The following is a 20329-nucleotide window of genomic DNA, read 5'->3' as shown; positions in this document are numbered from 1 at the left end:
ATTTACAAAAACAGTTACGTCTCCAAACTTGGGACATTTATTTACATCATGATTTGTTCTAATTCAATCCAACGCAATAACAAGCATATTGTTAAATTAATATAGTACAAATTCATTGTTCATACACCTATTTCTATTGCGAGGTGGCTGTCCAAAACCCTGACAGCATATACACAATCACTCACACACATTTCAATAGACACTCCCACACAAAACCCACACACATTCACATACACTACATACGCACACACACTACACACACTTTTACACTCATCATCTGCTGCTGCTACTGGGTTCTTTATTTTTACTTGTATTATTATCTATCCTGATGCCTAGTCACTTTACCATGCCTTCATGGACATATCTACCTCATTATTATCTATCCTAATGCCTAGTCACTTTACCCTGCCTTCATGGACATATCTACCTTATTATTATCTATCCTGATGCCTAGTCACTTTACCCTGCCTTCATGGACATATCTACCTCAAATACCTTATTATTATCTATCCTGACGCCTAGTCACTTTACCCTGCCTTCATGGACATATCTACCTCATTATTATCTATCCTGATGCCTAGTCACTTTACCCTGCCTTCATGGACATATCTACCTCATTATTATCTATCCTGATGCCTAGTCACTTTATCCTGCCTTCATGTACATATCTACCTCAAATACCTTATTATTATCTATCCTGACGCCTAGTCACTTTACCCTGCCTTCATGGACATATCTACCTCAAATACTAAATTATCTCTCCTTACGCCTAGTCACTTTACCCTGCCTCCATGTACATATCTACCTCATACCTTTTATTATCTATCCTGATGCCTAGTCACTTTACCCTGCCTTCATGGACATATCTACCTCATTATTATCTATCCTGACGCCTAGTCACTTTACCCTGCCTTCATGTACATATCTACCTCATTATTATCTATCCTGATGCCTAGTCACTTTACCCTGCCTTCATGGACATATCTACCTTATTATTATCTATCCTGATGCCTAGTCACTTAACCCTGCTTCATGGACATATCTACCTCAAATACCTTATTATTATCTATCCTGATGTCTAGTCACTTTACCCTGCCTTCATGGACATATCTACCTCGTTATTATCTATCCTGATGCCTAGTCACTTTACCCTGCCTTCATGGACATATCTACCTTATTATTATCTATCCTGATGCCTAGTCACTTTACCCTGCTTCATGGACATATCTACCTCAAATACCTTATTATTATCTATCCTGATGTCTAGTCACTTTACCCTGCCTTCATGGACATATCTACCTCATTATTATCTATCCTGATGCCTAGTCACTTTACCCTGCCTTCATGTACATATCTACCTCAAATACCTTATTATTATCTATCCTGACGCCTAGTCACTTTACCCTGCCTTCATGTACATATCTACCTCAAATACCTAATTATTATCTCTCCTTATGCCTAGTCACTTTACCCTGCCTTCATGTACATATCTACCTCAAATACCTTATTATTATCTATCCTGATGCCTAGTCACTTTACCCTGCCTTCATGGACATATCTACCTCAAATACCTTATTATTATCTATCCTGATACCTAGTCACTTTTACTCTGCCTTCATGGACATATCTACCTCATTATTATCTATCCTGATGCCTAGTCACTGTACCCTGCCTTCATGTACATATCTACCTCAAATACCTTATTCTTATCTATCCTTACGCCTAGTCACTTTACCCTGCCTTCGTGTACCCATCTACCTCAAATACCTTATTATTATCTATCCTGACGTCTAGTCACTTTACCCTGCCTTCATGTACATATCTACCTCAAATACCTTATTATCTATCCTGATGCCTAGTCACTTTACCCTGCCTTCATGTACATATCTACCTCAAATACCGTATTATTATCTATCCTTACGCCTAGTCACTTTACCCTGCCTTCATGTACATATCTACCTCAAATACCTTATTATTATCTATCCTGATGCCTTGTCACTTTTCACTGCTTTCATGTACGTACACTACATGACAATAAGTATGTGGACACCTGTTTGTCCAACATCTCATTCAAAATCATGGACATTAAAATGGAGTTGTTCCCCCCTTTGCTGCCATAACAGCCTCCACTCTTCTGGGAAGGCTGTCCACTAGATGATGGAAACATTGCTGCGAGGACTAGTTTCCATTCAGGAACAAGAGCATTAGTGAGGTCAGGTACTGATGTTGGGTGATTAGGCCTGGCTCGCAGTCAGAGTTCCAATTCATCCCAAAAGTGTTCGATGGGGTTGAGGTCAGGGCTCTGTGCAAGCCAGTCAAGTTCTTCCACACGGATCTCGACAAACCATTTCTATACGGACCTCGCTTTGTGCATGGGGGCATTGTCATGCTGAAACAGGAAAGGGCCATACCCAAACTGTGGCCAAAAAGTTGGAAACACAGAATCGTCTAGAATGTCATTATATGCTGTAGCGCTAAGATTTCCCTCCACTGGAACTAAGGGGCCCAAACCATGAAAAACAGCCCCAGAACATTATTCCTCCTCCACCAAACATTGTAGCTGGCACTATGCATTGGGACAAGTAGCGTTCTCCTGATTTCCACCAAACCCAAATGCGTCCGTCGAACTGCCAGATGGCGCAGGAAGGGATGGCTGACGTTTAAAGGGCTCCTAACCAACTGTGCTATTTTGTTAATTTGTTCACGTTATTTTGTATATAATGTTGCTGCTACCATAAGGTATTTTTTCTTATGACCGAAAATAACAGCGATTACTCACCTCGAACTGGACAAAGATTTTTTCTTTAACAAGTCCAACGCAAAGGATATACTGCTTTCTCGGGAACGGGCCAAATCCCCGTCATTTGCATGAAGAAAAAACTGAGATAAAGGGGGCAGAGGTCAGGCTGCCTTCTGAGAATTCGTAGGTGAGTGAGTCAACCTCCACTACCATCCGTTCTATTGGCCAACGTGCAATCATTGAAAAACAAAATGGATGATATACGATCAAGACTATCCTACCAACAGGACATTAAAAACTGTAATATCTTATGTTTCACAAAGTCATGGCTGAACGACGATACGGATATTATAGAGCTGGAGGGATTTTACATGCACTGGCAGGACAGAGAAGATACGTCTGGTAAGATGGGGATGTGTGTCTATTTGTCAATAACAGCTGGTGCGCGATGTCTAATATTAAATAAGTCCAGAGGTATTGAGGTATTGCTCGCCTGAGGTAGAGTACCTTATGATAAGCTGTAGACCACAATATCTACCAATCAAGTTCTCATCTATATTATTTGTAGCCGTCTATTTACCACCAAAAAACGATGCTGGCACTAAGACAACACTCAACCAGCTGATTAAGGTTATAAGCCAACAAGAAAATATTCATCCAGAAGTGGCGCTCCTAGTGGCCGGGGACTTTAATGCAGGCAAACTTAAATACGTTTTACCTCATTTCTACCAGGATGTCACATGTGCAACCAGAGGGGAAAACAATTCTAGACCACCTTTACTCCACACAAGGAGACACATTCAAAGCTCTCCCTCACCCTCCATTTGGCAAATCTGACAATAATTCTATCCTCCTGATTCCTGCTTGCAAGCAAAAACTGAAGTAGGAAGTACCAGTGACTCACTCAATACGGAAATGGTCAGATGACGCGAATGCTACAGGACTGTTTTGCTAGCACAGACTTGAATATGTTCCGGGATTTATCCAATGGCATTGAGGAGTATACCACTCAACCAGAAGCCATGGATTACAGGCAACATCCACATCGAGCTAAAGGTTAGAACTGCCGCTTTCAAGGAGCAGCAATACAGGATTAAGATTGCATCCTACTACACCGGCTCTAACGCTCGTCGGATGTGGCAGGGCTTGAAAACTTTTTCAGACTACAAAGGGAAACCCAGCCACGAGCTGCCCAGGGAATGGTCTGAGTCGGGAAGGGAAAACTGAAAACTTGTTATTGGTAGAGACATTTAGAACTCTTTCTTATTGGTCTATTAACTAATTTACCTCCTGGTGATGTTACCAGGCAGGCCAAAACTCCATTCTACCAAAACAGGCTGACATTTCAGGCAGTCTTTTCAAACAGCACTTATGCTAAAAGGCCATTATCATCTGTGAAATCAGGTAACAGAGGTGTGGTCTTAAAGGGTAATGGAAACACTAGGATTTAGAACGCCAGCTAACTAACTGTAAATCGCCATATTGGCATTGTTGCATCACTGACAGGAGAGAACATTTTGGCTGAATTTACAGAGTAGCTCCGAGTCTGAGAATGAGTTTATTACAGAGAATGAAATAATGTTAGTTAGGGAGCCAATAAACCTACTGAAGCCGTTCATGTTCGGGCCGATCGTTGCCCCAGATCAAAGAGTTCTCGTAGCAGTAACAATACAGACATGCTGCCTGAAACACCTCAGCTAGAGGTTCAGAGTAGCCAAACACAAACTGGTGTTAGTGGGGATGCTGTCAGATGTTTAAAATGTGTTTTATCTTTATTTAACTAGGCAAGTCAGTTAAGAACAAATTCTTACTTACAATGATGGCCTACCCTGGCCAAACCCTAACGACGCTGGGCCAATTGTGCACCGCCCTATGGGACTCCCAATCACAGTCGGTTGTGATACAGCCTGGAATCGTACCAGGGTCTGTAGTGACACCTCTACTACTGAGATGCAGTGCCTTTGACCGCTGCGCCACTCAGGAGCCCCTCAATACAGGCTGGCAGATAATGGCTAGAGACAGCATCATGATTCATGAAATCTCATTCTAACCAATAATGGGGCGTGCTCATTAAAAAATATATTGTGATTTAGTTTCGGTATCAGACTAACTTTTCTTATGATTTTGTTTGCAGGGCATACAGGTTGGCAGTTTATGACAAGCTAACCAGGGAAGGCCTAGCACCACGGGAAACGCAGGAGAGTCAATGAAGAAGAGACTGATTCTCTCCTCGTGATCCCCCTGCGTCACCATGCCCAGGGGAGTGGTGGCCTCAATAATCAACCCGGACCCTAATGGTCGACTGTCCAGAGCGTGAACTGGGAAAGGCCACTGGAACAATAGGGATCCCTAAACTATGGGTGAATGCTCTGTCGATAAAATTCCCAGCTGTGCCTGAATCGACGAGCGCCTTATGCTGGGAATGCGGGGAAAACTCTGGAAAGTTAACATGCAAAAACAGGTGTGCAACAGAAGGCTCTGGATGAGAATGGTGCAGGCTCACCTGGGGTGACGCCAGAGTGCCCTGCCTGCTGCCTCGACCCCCAGAGGAACCAACCCGACACCGACCGGCAGTGTGACCTCTGCGGCCACAGATGGTGCACGTGAAGGCCCCTCCTCCGGCCACCCTGAGCGCAGCACCTCCCAGCTCCATAGGCACCGAAAGCGGTGGTGCTGGGAGAGGGAACCGACAGAGCCCTCTCTGAACGTCCGCGGGTGGCCAGCAGGTTATCCAGCCAAATGGACAGGTCCACCAGCCGGTCAAAGGTGAGGGTGGTATCCCTGCAGGCCAACTCCCAATGGACATCCTCGCGCAGGCTGCAGTGATAGTGGTCGATAAGGGCCCTGTCGTTCCATCCCGCTCCGGCGGTCAGGGTCCGAAAGTCCAGGGCGAACTCCTGGGCGCTCCTCGTCCCCTGCCTCAAGTGGAAGAGACGTTCACCCGCCGCTCTACCATCGGGCAGGTGGTCGAAGACTACCCGGAAGCGGCGGGTGAACTCCTCGAAGTGGTCCAGCGCCGCATCTCCTTCTACCCACACGGCGTTAGCCCAATCCAGGGCTTTCCCCGAGAGGCACGAGACCAGGGCGGACACCCTCTCACGTCCCGAAGGAGCCGGGTAGACGGTCGCCAGGTACAGGTCCAGCTGCAGCAGGAAACCCTGGCAGCGTGCCGCCGTCCCATCATACTCCCCGGGAAGGGCGAGACGAATCCCACTGGGACCGGGTGCAGGAGGGGCGAGTAGTGGCGACCCCTGTTGTGCTGATGGAGGCGCTGGAGGGACTCCCTGTCTTTCCCAGCGCCGAGATGGTGGAGCATCGCTGCGTGCTCTCGGACGCGCTCCTCGACCCCTACAACAGGGTTATCTGCTCCTGCTGACTTGATAAGATGTTGTGGTATTCTGTCAGAGTGTGCGCAAGTGGTCGAAGGAAGTCAGGTGCAGGAGAGCAGAGATGCATGAACAGGCACACTTTATTCAGGCAGAGGAAAACAGCCGGATGCAACTGCGTCACAACACTCCGGCCAAAGAAAAAAAGCTATAGTGCACAAATTACACAAAATAGGTACAAATAACAAAACCACGGGTTACAACAATAGCCGGTGCAAAACCAGCCTGTAGCGTCACACGTAATGAACGAACAATACCACACACAGACATGGGGGGAACAGAGGATAATATACACGTAGAGTAATGAAACCTACTTTGGCCACCTTTCCTTCCAGTTCTCTGCTGCCAATGACTGGAACGAATTGCAAAAATCACTGAAGCTGGAGACTATCTCCCTCACTAACTTTAAGCATTAGCTGTCAGAGCAGCTTGCACCTGTACCGATCATTGCACCTGTACACAGCCCACCTGTAAATAGCCCACCCAACTACCTCATCCCCATATTGTTATTTATTTTTGCTCTTTTGCACCCCAGTATCTCTACTTGCACATCAACATCTGCACATCTATCACTCCAGTGTTAATGCTAAATTGTAATTATTTTGCCACTATGGCCTATTTATTGCCTTACCTCCCTAATCTTACTACATTTGTATATGGATTTCTTTCTATTGTGTTATTGACTGTATGTTTGTTTATCCCATGTGTACCTCTGTGTTGTTTTTGTCACACTGCTTTGCTTTATCTTGGCCAGGTCGCGGTTGTAAATGAGAACTTGTTCTCAACTGGCCTACCTGGTTAAATAAAGGTGAAATAAAAAATAATAATAAAAAGAAACAGCATACCAGAACCCTTCACTACATATCAGAACCCTTCACTACATACCAGAACCCTTCACAACATATCAGAACCCTTCACAACATACCGGAACCCTTCACAACATACCAGAACCCTTCACAACATACCAGAACCCTTCACAACATACCAGAACCTTTTACAACATACCAGAACCCTTCACTACATACCAGAACCTTTTACAACATTCCAGAACCCTTCACTACATACCAGAACCCTTCACTACATATCAGAACCCTTCACAACATATCAGAACCCTTCACAACATATCATAACCCTTCACAACACTATTAATATACATGTTATGAATACATTGTGAATGAGCTTCGTAGTCTTTGTGAAAAGGTAGATGTGTCTCACTGTGTTAAGCATGAAACACACTGATAATCTCAGTGCCGATAGGTAGTGGGAGGCCATTCATTCTCTTGCTAGAACAAAAGTGATATCTGCTGCGTGCCGACCCGGTAGCGATGAATTTACCAATTCTACACGTGCACATACAGTTGAAGTCGGAAGTTTACATACACCTTAGCCAAATACATTTGAACTCAGGTTTTCACAATTCCTGACATTTAATCCTAGTAAAAATCCCCTGTTTTAGGTCAGTTAGGATCACCACATTATTTTAAGAATGTGAAATGTCAGAATAATAGTAGAGAGAATGATTTATTTCAGCTTTTATTTCTTTCATCACATTCCCAGTGGGTCAGAAGTTTACATACACTCAATTAGTATTTGGTAGCATTGCCTTTAAATTGTTTAACTTGGGTCAAATGTTTCGGGAAACCTTCCACAAGCTTCCCACTATAAGTTGGGTGAATTTTGGCCCATTTCTCCTGACAGAGCTGGTGTAACTGAGTCAGGATTGTAGGCCTCCTTGCTAGCACATTCTTTTCAGTTCTGCCCACACATTTTCTATAGGATTGAGGTCAGGGCTTTGCGATGGCCACTCCAATACCTTGACTTTGTTGTCCTTAAGCCATTTTGCCACAACTTTGGAAATATGCTTGGGGTCATTGTCCATTTGGAAGACTCATTTGCGACCAAGCTTTAACTTCCTGACTGATGTCTTGAGATATTGCTTCAATATATTCACATAATTTTCCTCCTCATGATGCCATCTATTTTGTTAAGTGCACCAGTCCCTCCAGCAGCAAAGCACCCCCACAACATCATGCTGCCACCCCGTGCTTCACGGTTGGGATGGTATTCTTTGGCTTGCAAGCCTCCCCCTTTTTCCTCCAAACATAACGATGGTCATTATGGCATACAGTTCTATTTTTGTTTCATCAGACCAGAGGACATTTCTCCAAAAAGTACGATCTTTGTCCCCATGTGTAACGCCCTGCCATAGAGAGGGGTTTTTGTTCTTTATTTTGGTTAGGCCAGGGTTTTACATTGGGTGGGCATTCTATGTTCATTTTTCTATGTTTTTGTATTTCTTTGTTTTGGGCCGTGTGTGGCTCCCAATCAGGCACAGCTGTAGTTCGTTGTTGCTGATTGGGAGTCACACATAAGTAGCCTGGTTTTCCTTTGGGTTTTTGTGGGTGATTGTTTTCTGTTTAGTGTGTAACCGGACAGAACTGTTGCTGGTCGTTTTGTTTATTTTATAGTGTTCATGCGATTCATTAAATCCTTTATGATGAACACATCCTCCACTGCACCTTGGTCTCTTTCTGACGACGGCCGTTACACCATGTGCAGTTGCAAACCGTAGTCTAGCTTTTTTTATGGCGGTTTTGGAGCAGTGGCTTCTTCCTTGCTAAGCGGCCTTTCAGGTTATGTCGATATAGGACTTGTTTTACAGTGGATATAGATACTTTAGTACCTGTTTCCTCCAGCATCTTCACAAGGTCCTTTGCTGTTTTTCTGGGATTGATTTGCACTTTTCACACCAAAGTACATTCATCTCTAGGAGACAGAACGTGTCTCCTTCCTGAGCGGTCCCATGGTGTTTATACTTGTGTACTACTGTTTGTACAGATGAACGTGGTACCTTCAGGTGTTTGGAAATTGCTCCCAAGGATAAACCAGACTTGTGGAGGTCTACAATTGTTTTTCTGAGGTCTTGGCTGATTTCATTGGATTTTCCCATGATGTCAAGCAAAGAGGCACTGAGTTTGAAGGTAGGCCTTGAAATACATCCACATGTACACCTCCAATTGACTCAAATGATGTCAATTAGCCAATCAGAAGCTTCTAAAGCCATGATATCATTTTCTGGAATGTTCCAAGCTGTTTAAAGGCACAGTGTATATAAACTTCTGACCCACTGGAATTGTGATACAGTGAATTTTAAGTGAAATAATCTGTCTGTAAACAATTGTTGGAAAAATTACTTGTCATGCACAAAGTAGATGTCCTAACCAACTTGCCAAAACTATAGTTTGTTAACAAGAATTTTTGGGAGTGGTGAAAAATGAGTTTTAATGACCCCAACCTAAGTGTATGCAAACGTCTGACTTCAACTGTAGAATCACAATGCTCATAGGTGGCCAACAACTTGACTTTGAGCCAATCAGAGAGCACAAAACCCCACATGGGGAGCCACATTTTTTTTTTTTTAAATAGCAAGTTTTCTCCTTCCAGCCACGGATGAGCCAGTCACACTTTATATGTAGGCTATGGGATGGTATCTAGCTAAGTGCACAGACGCAATGCACAAAACAATAAATACTACCTCAAAGCTAGCTAACCACTGTAGCTAGTACTAATATTATAATTACATTTGTGAACAGTTGTGGCTCACATATGTTAGCCAATGTTAATGAACACAAAACTAATTGAATATGTTAGCTAAGTCAAGCCAGCTATCAGAGACAAGCCAGCTGTCAGAGAGACAACCCATCTGATAGCTGGACTGTAATGTACTGTAGTGTTTAGAGGTATTGGTGGGACTGTGATGTACTGTGGTGATGGGAGGTATTGGTGGGACTATGCACTGGGCGAAAAGGGTCCATATCAGGGGATATCTTTAAATTACATGTTTTTGATATTCTACAGAATACAGACTATTTCCTATGTATATTTTGGGTTTTGTGGATATCCACCTATCCTGACACTCTGAGTCCAGATGTGTCTTTTAGACATATATCATATTGGGATTACTCTGAATATCACACATGGACATTTCCTATGGCCGTATTTGGACTCATTCAATATCCTGAGATATGTGACATCCTATTTTTGGGGGATTCCCTCAGGATATCATAGCTGGATGGTATTGCGGTTATAGACTCATTAGATATCCTGAGATAGGTCTATGTGGACATCTTATTTTCTCTATATGATGACAAATACTGGCAGTAGGGCTACATAGTATTTTCTCAGCACATACGATGCATATGCTGTTGACTGAGGTCCATATCAGGAACTTGATATGCTTTTGATATGCTAAATGTGACCCGATTCAGAAAACTAGGCGTATGTCGCAAGTCACGACATCACAGGAGAGCTGTTTGAACGTAAATATTTTTTTTATCAAAATGCGATTTTTGGCAGAAATGCCTTCTCGAACATGAACTTTCATGTGCCTTAATATCAAACTTGTATGCCATCTGTAAATTAGAATAACATTGTTACATTACGAGCCTAGTTGGTTTAGCCACAGAGAAAGGTATCAACCCTCCCGCTAGCCATGACTGGCTGAGATAATGAGATAATGAGTGGGCTGGACATGCCGAGAGATGACTTTGTATTGGTCTGCCATATAGCACACATCTGTCTATTGGAGCTGATCAGTATGTCTAGGTAATCGTGTCAAACGCTGCTTTTTAAAAAATGTATCACGTAGTAAAACTGCATAAACCTAATGTCAAGTTAAAGTGTACTGTTAGCTAGCTAACGTTAGCTGGCTGGCTCACTAGCTAACGTTATGTGTATGGTCTCCACTTTCTGGAGGACCGAGTTTTGAAATCAGTGGAATTCGAGTATGATAGCTAAGGAGATGTAGAAAACACCAGTCTAGATTACATCGTCAAACTAAGGGCAACCATGCATGGCTTCAGACAGGAGACGCGTCCAGCCATGATGTATACTAGTAAGATAGTCTAGCTAGCTACATTTTCAGATATTACAGATTTAGCTGGCTGGGTCGCTAGCTAACGTTGTGTATGATCTTATTCTTTGTATCGGAGACACATTTTCTTGACTAGTTATAGACATAGAACCTGGTTAATTAGCTACCTGCAGATTCAAGTAGGGTAGTAACGTCATGAGTTGGGATTATGGTCCATTGTTTAGCTAGCTAGATACTTGTCTTAACAAAAGACTCCACTCTAGTTTTGACAAAGTATTTTCATTTGAAGTTAGTGTACTGTTAGCTAGCTAGCTGATGTTAGCTGGCTGGCTTGCTAACTAACGTTACGTCATGCGTTGGGATTCATTGTTTACCGAGCTAGCTGTCTAGCTACATTTCTTAACAAAATACTCTCGTCTTAGTGTGCCAGAGCACAGAATCACTGAGGAATTTTTGAACGCTCAACACCCATTGAATATGTTTGGTGTCAGTAAACGGCAACAAAGCATAATTAAATTGTTGCCAGCAGCACTGTTACAGTCACCAATGCTCTGGATAACATGAAAATTGCTTAACCAGCTCTGCTAGGGGGAGTAAAATGGTCAGAGTGGGGTGTTCTCTCATTGTGCGTCTGGAAGTAGCTTGCCAATGTTAGCCAGCTAGCTTGGGTGCTTCTGCCGTTGTGAGGTCAGAGCCTTCGGAACAACCACACTTATTTTGGCCAGGGAGTCCAGTGTGCGCTCTGAACGCGAAACGCTCTGAATTTACGAACGGACAATCTGACAGCACAGTTTCAGTCACCAACGCTCTGGATAACAAAGCAGCCTAACCAGCTCTGCTAGGGTGAGTAATGTTCAGTGAGCTGTTCTCTCTCTCTCTCTCTCTTAGATGTCTGGAAGTAGCTGGCAGGTTAGTACAGAACGCTCGGATCAACCCTTAAAGAGATGGGTGGGGCTAAGGCTTAAGGGGGTGTGAACAATACTGAATGGGTGTAGACAAAGAAGGGCTCTCCAATAGTATTACCAAAACATTGAAAGACGTTTCTTTTTTCTCAAAAGTAAGTTTACAAGTTGATCAACTTTCAAAGCATAATTACTTTCCGATTGTTTCCTCAAATGCAGTGTATGATATACCATTTTGTAGCTTGGAGTCTCTACTTTTATCCAATGTAAAAAAAAAAGAAATTCAAATGTTCCTACATAAGACTGAATACAGGGGGTGAGTCACGAATAAGGAAGAATTCTGATGCTTATTTGAGTTTTGAGAACAAATATTAAATCCATATCATTATTCCAGACACTAGCTAAACATTTTGTATTCCATCTGCATAAAGGCACGCACAAACCACAAGCTAAAATAACTGTAATTGGTAGCCTAGCAACAAGAATCACGTATTTTCTGCTGTGGAGTTCCAACAGTATTGGTGGGACTGTGATGTACAGTACTGTGGTGTTGGGAGGTATTGGTGGGACTGTGATGTACAGTACTGTGGCGTTGGGAGGTACTGGTGGGACTGTGATGTACAGTACTGAGGTGTTGGGAGGTATTGGTGGGACTGTGATGTACAGTACTGTGGTGTTGGGAGGTATTGGTGGGACTGTGATGTACAGTATTGTGGTGTTGGGTATTGGTGGGACTGTGATGTACAGTACTGTGGTGTTGGGAGGTATTGGTGGGACTGTGATGTACAGGTCTGTGGTGTTGGGAGGTATTGGTGGGACTGTGATGTACTGTGGTGTTGGGAGGTATTGCAACTGGATCCTGGACTTCCTGACGGGCCGTACCCAGGTGGTAAGGATAGGCAACAACACGTCTGCCACGCTGATCCTCAACACTGGGGCCCCTCAGGGGTGTGTACTTAGTCCCCTCCTGTACTCCCTGTTCACCCATGCCTGAGTGGCCAAACACGACTCCAACACCATCATTAAGTTTGCTGACGACACAATGGTGGTAGGCCTGATCACCGACAACGATGAGACAGCCTATAGGGAGGAGATCAGAGAACTGGCATTGTGGTGCCAGGACAACCACCTCTCCCTCAATGTGAGCAAGACAAAGGAGCTGATCGTGGACGACAGCAAAAGGTGGGCCGAACAGGCCTCCATTAACATTGATGGGGCTGTAGTGGAGCGTTGAGAGTTTGAAGTTCCTTGGTGTCCAAATCACCAACGAACTATCATGGTCCAAACACACCAAGACAGTCGTGAAGAGGGCACGACAACACCTTTTCTCCCTCAGGAGACTGAAAAGATTTGCTATGGGTCCCCAGATCCTCAAAAAGTTCTACAGCTGCACCATCGACAGCATCCTGACCGGTTGCATCATCGCCTGGTATGGCAACTGCTCGGCATCTGACCGTAAGGCGCTACAGAGGGTAGTGTGTACAGCTCAGTACATCACTGGAGCCAAGCTTCCTGCCATCCAAGACCTATATAATAGGCGGTGTCAGAGGAAAGCCCCACAAATTGTCAGAGACTCTAGTCACCCAAATCATAGACTGTTTTCTCTGCTACCGCACAGCAAGCAGTACCGGAGCGCCAAGTCTACGACCAAACGGCTCCTTAACAGCTTCTACCCCCAAGCCATAAGACTGCTGAACAATTAATCAAATGGCCACTGGACTATTTACATTGCACCCCCACCCCCACCACCTCCATTTGTTTTGTACACTGCTGCTACTCGCTGTTTATTATCTATGCATAGTCACTTCACCCCACCTACATGTACAAATTCCCTCGACTAACCTGTACCCCCGCACATTGACGTGGTGTTGGGAGGTTTTGCTGGGACGGTGGTGTACTGTGGTGTAGGGAGGTATTGGTGGGACTGTGATGTACTGTGGTGTTGGGAGGTATTGGTGGGACTGTGATGTACTGTAGTTTTGGGAGGTATTGGTGGGACTGTGATGTACTGTAGTTTTGGGAGGTATTGGTGGGACTGTGATGTACTGTGGTGTTGGGAGGTACTGGTGGGACTGTGATGTATTGTGGTGTTGGGAGGTATTGGTGGGACTGTGATGTACTGTGGTATTGGTGGGACTGTGATGTACTGTAGTTTTGGGAGGTATTGGTGTGACTGTGATGTACTGTGGTGTTGGGAGGTTTTGGTGGGACTGTGATGTTCTGTGGTGTTGGGAGGTATTGGTGGGACTGTGATGTACTGTGGTGTTGGGAGGTATTGGTGGGACTGTGATGCACTGTAGTGTTGGGAGGTATTGGTGGGACTGTGATGCACTGTGGTGTAGGGAGGTATTGGTGGGACTGTGATGTACTGTAGTTTTGGGAGGTATTGGTGGGACTGTAATGTACTGTGGTGTTGGGAGGTATTGGTGGGACTGTGATGTACTGTGGTGTTGGGAGGTACTGGTGGGACTGTGATGTAGTGTGGTATTGGTGGTATAGGACTGGGTCTCAGGTAAAGGACTGGGTCTGATGTAAAGGCCTGGGTCTGAGGTATAGGACTGGTTGTAGAGGCTGGGTCTGAGGGGGAGAGGTGTCGGTCAAGCAGACCGCACCGCCCTGCCAAAACAAACAGCCTGCTGGACTGAAGGGGTCCAGTTCTCTGAGACGGCCTCTCCAGTCTCTACTTCAGAACTTGCTTCATTAAAAAAAAACTCCTGCCACTTTTAAAAAGCCTGGATTCAGACAGGACACTGCCACCTTTCATCGGGTGTGTTGTTTAAAGGTGTATTTAGTTTAGAAATGTGTGCAAACCTTCGTCATCATTACTTTCCATTTTTATCCACCCTTTAAAAAGGAACTTTAAAGAAAAACTACAATGGCAAATGTCTTCAGATTTGAAAAAACTAAAAAGAGGCAGAAGTGAAAGTCACCTGTCGTCGGAGAAAGAAAATAATATCTGTATTTCTGGGTGGGCAAATAAAATGAAGACAGAGAAAATATTTCGCAAACGTACTGAGAAACCTGACCATATTAGAGGGCTCCTCCATAGGAGTTGAAGCTTGGGGTGCATATCACGGGAGCACAGGAAAATATGTTGTCAAATCAATCTATCTTCACACAAGAGCTCAGCAGATATCATGTCTTCACTCCTGGACAACAGGCGGCTCTCTAAACTCTCTACCTAACTCTGTTAATGAAATACAATAACTGGCAGAACTATCCACAAGGGAATATTCTGGAAAAAATGTGAGACCATGAGAAGGAGTCAGTAGGAGTCAGCGGTAGTAAAACCATAGTCCTCAATAGGTAATAATAGTAGGCAGGAGGTCAGATGAGTATTAACTACTAACAGACTACTGGCATGGACATGAACAATAACTAGCAACAGACTACTAACATGGAGATGAGTAATAAGTACTAACTACTGACATGGAGATGAGTAATAACTACTAACTACTGACATGGAGATGAGTAATAACTACTAACTACTGACATGGAGATGAGTAATAACTACTAACTACTGACATGGAGATGAGTAATAACTACTAACAGACTACTGTCATGGAAGTGAGTAATAACTACTAACTAATGACATGGAGATGAGCAATATCTACTAACTACTGACATGGAAAAGAGTAATAACTACTAACTACTGACATGGAGATGGGTAATAACTACTGACATGGAGATGAGTAATAACTACTAACTACTAACATGGAGATGAGTAATAACTACTAACAGACTACTGACATGGAGATGAGTAATAACTACTGACATGGAGATGAGTAATAACTACTAACTACTGACATGGAGATGAGTAATAACTACTAACAGACTACTGACATGGAGATGAGTAATAACTACTGACATGGAGATGAGTAATAACTACTAACTACTGACATGGAGATGAGTAATAACTACTAACGTACTGACATGGAGATGAGTAATAACTACTAACTACTGACATGGAGATGAGTAATAACTACTAACACTACTGACATGGAGATGAGTAATAACTACTAACTACTGACATGGAGATGAGTAATAACTACTAACTACTGACATGGAGATGAGTAATAACTACTAACTACTGACATGGAGATGAGTAATAACTACTAACTACTGACATGGAGATGAGTAATAACTACTAACTACTGACATGGAGATGAGTAATAACTACTAACTACTGACATGGAGATGAGTAATAACTACTAACTACTGACATGGAGATGAGTAATAACTACTACCTACTGACATGGAGATGAGTAATAACTACTAACTACTGACATGGAGATGAGTAATAACTACTAACAGACTACTGACTTGGAGATGAGTAATAACTACTAACTACTGACATGGAGATGAGTAATAACTACTAACTACTGACATGGAGATGAGTAATAACTACTAACAGACTACTGACATGGAGATGAGTAATAACTACTAACAGACTACTGACATGGAGATGAGTAATAACTACTAACTACTGACATGGAGATGAGTAATAACTACTAACTACTAACATGGAGATGAGCAATAACTACTAACTACTGACATGGAGATGAGTAATAACTACTAACTACTGACATGGAGATGAGTAATAACTACTAACACTACTGACATGGAGATGAGTAATAACTACTAACACTACTGACATGGAAATGAGTAATAACTACTAACTACTGACATGGAGATGAGTAATATCTACTAACTACTGACATGGAGAAGAGTAATAACTACTAACTACTGACATGGAGATGAGTAATAACTACTAACTACTGACATGGAGATGAGTAATAACTACTAACATGGAGATGAGTAATAACTACTAACTACTGACATGGAGATGAGTAATAACTACTAACAGACTACTGACATGGAGATGAGTAATAACTACTAACCACTGACATGGAGATGAGCAATAACTACTAACTACTGACATGGAGATGAGCAATAACTACTAACTACTGACATGGAGATGAGTAATAACTACTAACTACTGACATGGAGATGAGTAATAACTACTAACAGACTACTGACATGGAGATGAGTAATAACTACTAACAGACTACTGACATGGAGATGAGTAATAACTACTAACTACTGACATGGAGATGAGTAATAACTACTAACTACTGACATGGAGATGAGTAACAACTACTAACTACTGACATGGAGATGAGTAATAACTACTAACTACTGACATGGAGATGAGTAATAACTACTAACTACTGACATGGAGATGAGTAATAACTACTAACTACTGACATGGAGATGAGTAATAACTACTAACTACTGACATGGAGATGAGTAATAACTACTGACATGGAGATGAGTAATAACTACTAACAGACTACTGACATGGAGATGAGTAATAACTACTAACAGACTACTGACATGGAGATGAGTAATAACTACTAACAGACTACTGACATGGAGATGAGTAATAACTACTAACTACTGACATGGAGATGAGTAATAACTACTAACACTACTGACATGGAGATGAGTAATAACTACTAACGCTACTGACATGGAGATGAGTAATAACTACCAACTACTGACATGGAGATGAGTAATAACTACCAACTACTGACATGGAGATGAGTAATAACTACTAACTACTGACATGGAGATGAGTAATAACTACTAATTACTGACATGGAGATGAGTAATAACTACTAACTACTAACATGGAGATGAGCAATAACTACTAACTACTAACATGGAGATGAGCAATAACTACTAACTACTGACATGGAGATGAGCAATAACTACTAACTACTGACATGGAGATGAGTAATAACTAGTAACTACTGACATGGAGATGAGTAATAATTACTAACTACTGACATGGAGATGAGTAATAACTACTAACTACTGACATGGAGAAGAGTAATAACTACTGACATGGAGATGAGTAATAACTACTACCTACTGACATGGAGATGAGTAATAACTACTACCTACTGACATGGACATGAGAATTAACTACTAACAGACTACTGACTTGGAGATGAGTAATAACTACTACCTACTGACATGGAGATGAGTAATAACTACTAACTACTGACATGGAGATGAGTAATAACTACTAACAGACTACTGACATGGAGATGAGTAATAACTACTAACAGACTACTGACATGGAAATGAGTAATAACTACTAACTACTGACATGGAGATGAGTAATAACTACTAACTACTAACATGGAGATGAGAAATAACTACTAACTACTGACATGGAGATGAGCAATAAATACTAACTACTGACATGGAGATGAGTAATAACTACTAACAGACTACTGACATGGAAATGAGTAATAACTACTAACAGACTACTGACATGGAAATGAGTAATAACTACTAACTACTGACATGGAGATGAGTAATATCTACGAACTACTGACATGGAGAAGAGCAATAACTACTAACTACTGACATGGAGATGGGTAACAACTACTAACTACTGACATGGAGATGAGTAATAACTATTAACTACTGACATGGAGATGAGTAATAACTACTAACAGACTACTGACATGGAGATGAGTAATAACTACTAACAGACTACTGACATGGAGATGAGTAATACCTACTAACTTCTAACATGGAGATGAGTAATAACTACTAACCACTGACATGGAGATGAGCAATAACTACTAACTACTGACATGGAGATGAGCAATAACTACTAACTACTGACATGGAGATGAGTAATAACTACTAACTACTGACATGGAGATGAGTAATAACTTCTAACTACTGACATGGAGATGAGTAATAACTACTAACAGACTACTGACATGGAGATGAGTAATAACTACTAACAGACTACTGACATGGAAATGAGTAATAACTACTAACTACTGACATGGAGATGAGTAATATCTACTAACTACTGACATGGAGAAGAGCAATAACTACTAACTACTGACATGGAGATGGGTAACAACTACTAACTACTGACATGGAGATGAGTAATAACTACTAACTACTGACATGGAGATGAGTAATAACTACTAACTACTGACATGGAGATGAGTAATAACTACTAACTACTGACATGGAGATGAGTAATAACTACTAACTACTGACATGGAGATGAGTAATAACTACTAACTACTGACATGGAGATGAGTAATAACTACTAACATGGAGATGAGTAATAACTACTAACAGACTACTGACATGGAGATGAGTAATAACTACTAACTACTGACATGGAGATGAGTAATAACTACTAACAGACTACTGACATGGAGATGAGTAATAACTACTAACAGACTACTGACATGGAGATGAGTAATAACTACTAACTACTGACATGGAGATGAGTAATAACTACTAACTACTAACATGGAGATGAGAAATAACTACTAACTACTGACATGGAGATGAGCAATAAATACTAACTACTGACATGGAGATGAGCAATAAATACTAACTACTGACATGGAGATGAGCAATAAATACTAACTACTGACATGGAGATGAGTAATAACTACTAACAGACTACTGACATGGAGATGAGTAATAACTACTAACAGACTACTGACATGGAAATGAGTAATAACTACTAACTACTGACATGGAGATGAGTAATATCTACTAACTACTGACATGGAGAAGAGCAATAACTACTAACTACTGACATGGAGATGGGTAACAACTACTAACTACTGACATGGAGATGAGTAATAACTATTAACTACTGACATGGAGATGAGTAATAACTACTAACAGACTAATGACATGGAGATGAGTAATAACTACTACCTACTGACATGGAGATGAGTAATACCTACTAACTACTAACATGGAGATGAGTAATAACTACTAACCACTGACATGGAGATGAGCAATAACTACTAACTACTGACATGGAGATGAGCAATAACTACTAACTACTGACATGGAGATGAGTAATAACTACTAACTACTGACATGGAGATGAGTAATAACTACTAACAGACTACTGACATGGAGATGAGTAATAACTACTAACAGACTACTGACATGGAAATGAGTAATAACTACTAACTACTGACATGGAGATGAGTAATATCTACTAACTACTGACATGGAGAAGAGCAATAACTACTAACTACTGACATGGAGATGGTTAACAACTACTAACTACTGACATGGAGATGAGTAATAACTACTAACTACTGACATGGAGATGAGTAATAACTACTAACTACTGACATGGAGATGAGTAATAACTACTAACTACTGACATGGAGATGAGTAATAACTACTAACTACTGACATGGAGATGAGTAATAACTACTAACTACTGACATGGAGATGAGTAATAACTACTAACAGACTAGTGACATGGAGATGAGTAATAACTACTAACTACTGACATGGAGATGAGTAATAACTACTAACAGACTACTGACATGGAGATGAGTAATAA

At 41.9% G+C, this 20329-nt stretch overlaps 1 protein-coding gene across 3 annotated transcripts in view; it reads right to left on the bottom strand.

Annotated features, from left to right (window-relative positions):
• Positions 1-20329, bottom strand: part of adamts3 (ADAM metallopeptidase with thrombospondin type 1 motif, 3) — a 298496-nt gene that overhangs the window by 196327 nt on the left and 81840 nt on the right. The window lies entirely within an intron of this gene.

This window comes from Salmo salar, chromosome ssa15 (genome assembly GCF_905237065.1).
Source record: "Salmo salar chromosome ssa15, Ssal_v3.1, whole genome shotgun sequence".
NCBI classification, from domain to species: Eukaryota; Metazoa; Chordata; class Actinopteri; order Salmoniformes; family Salmonidae; genus Salmo; species Salmo salar.
The sequence above is the reverse complement of the archived record's forward strand: the minus strand, read 5'-3'. Positions and strand labels throughout refer to the sequence as shown.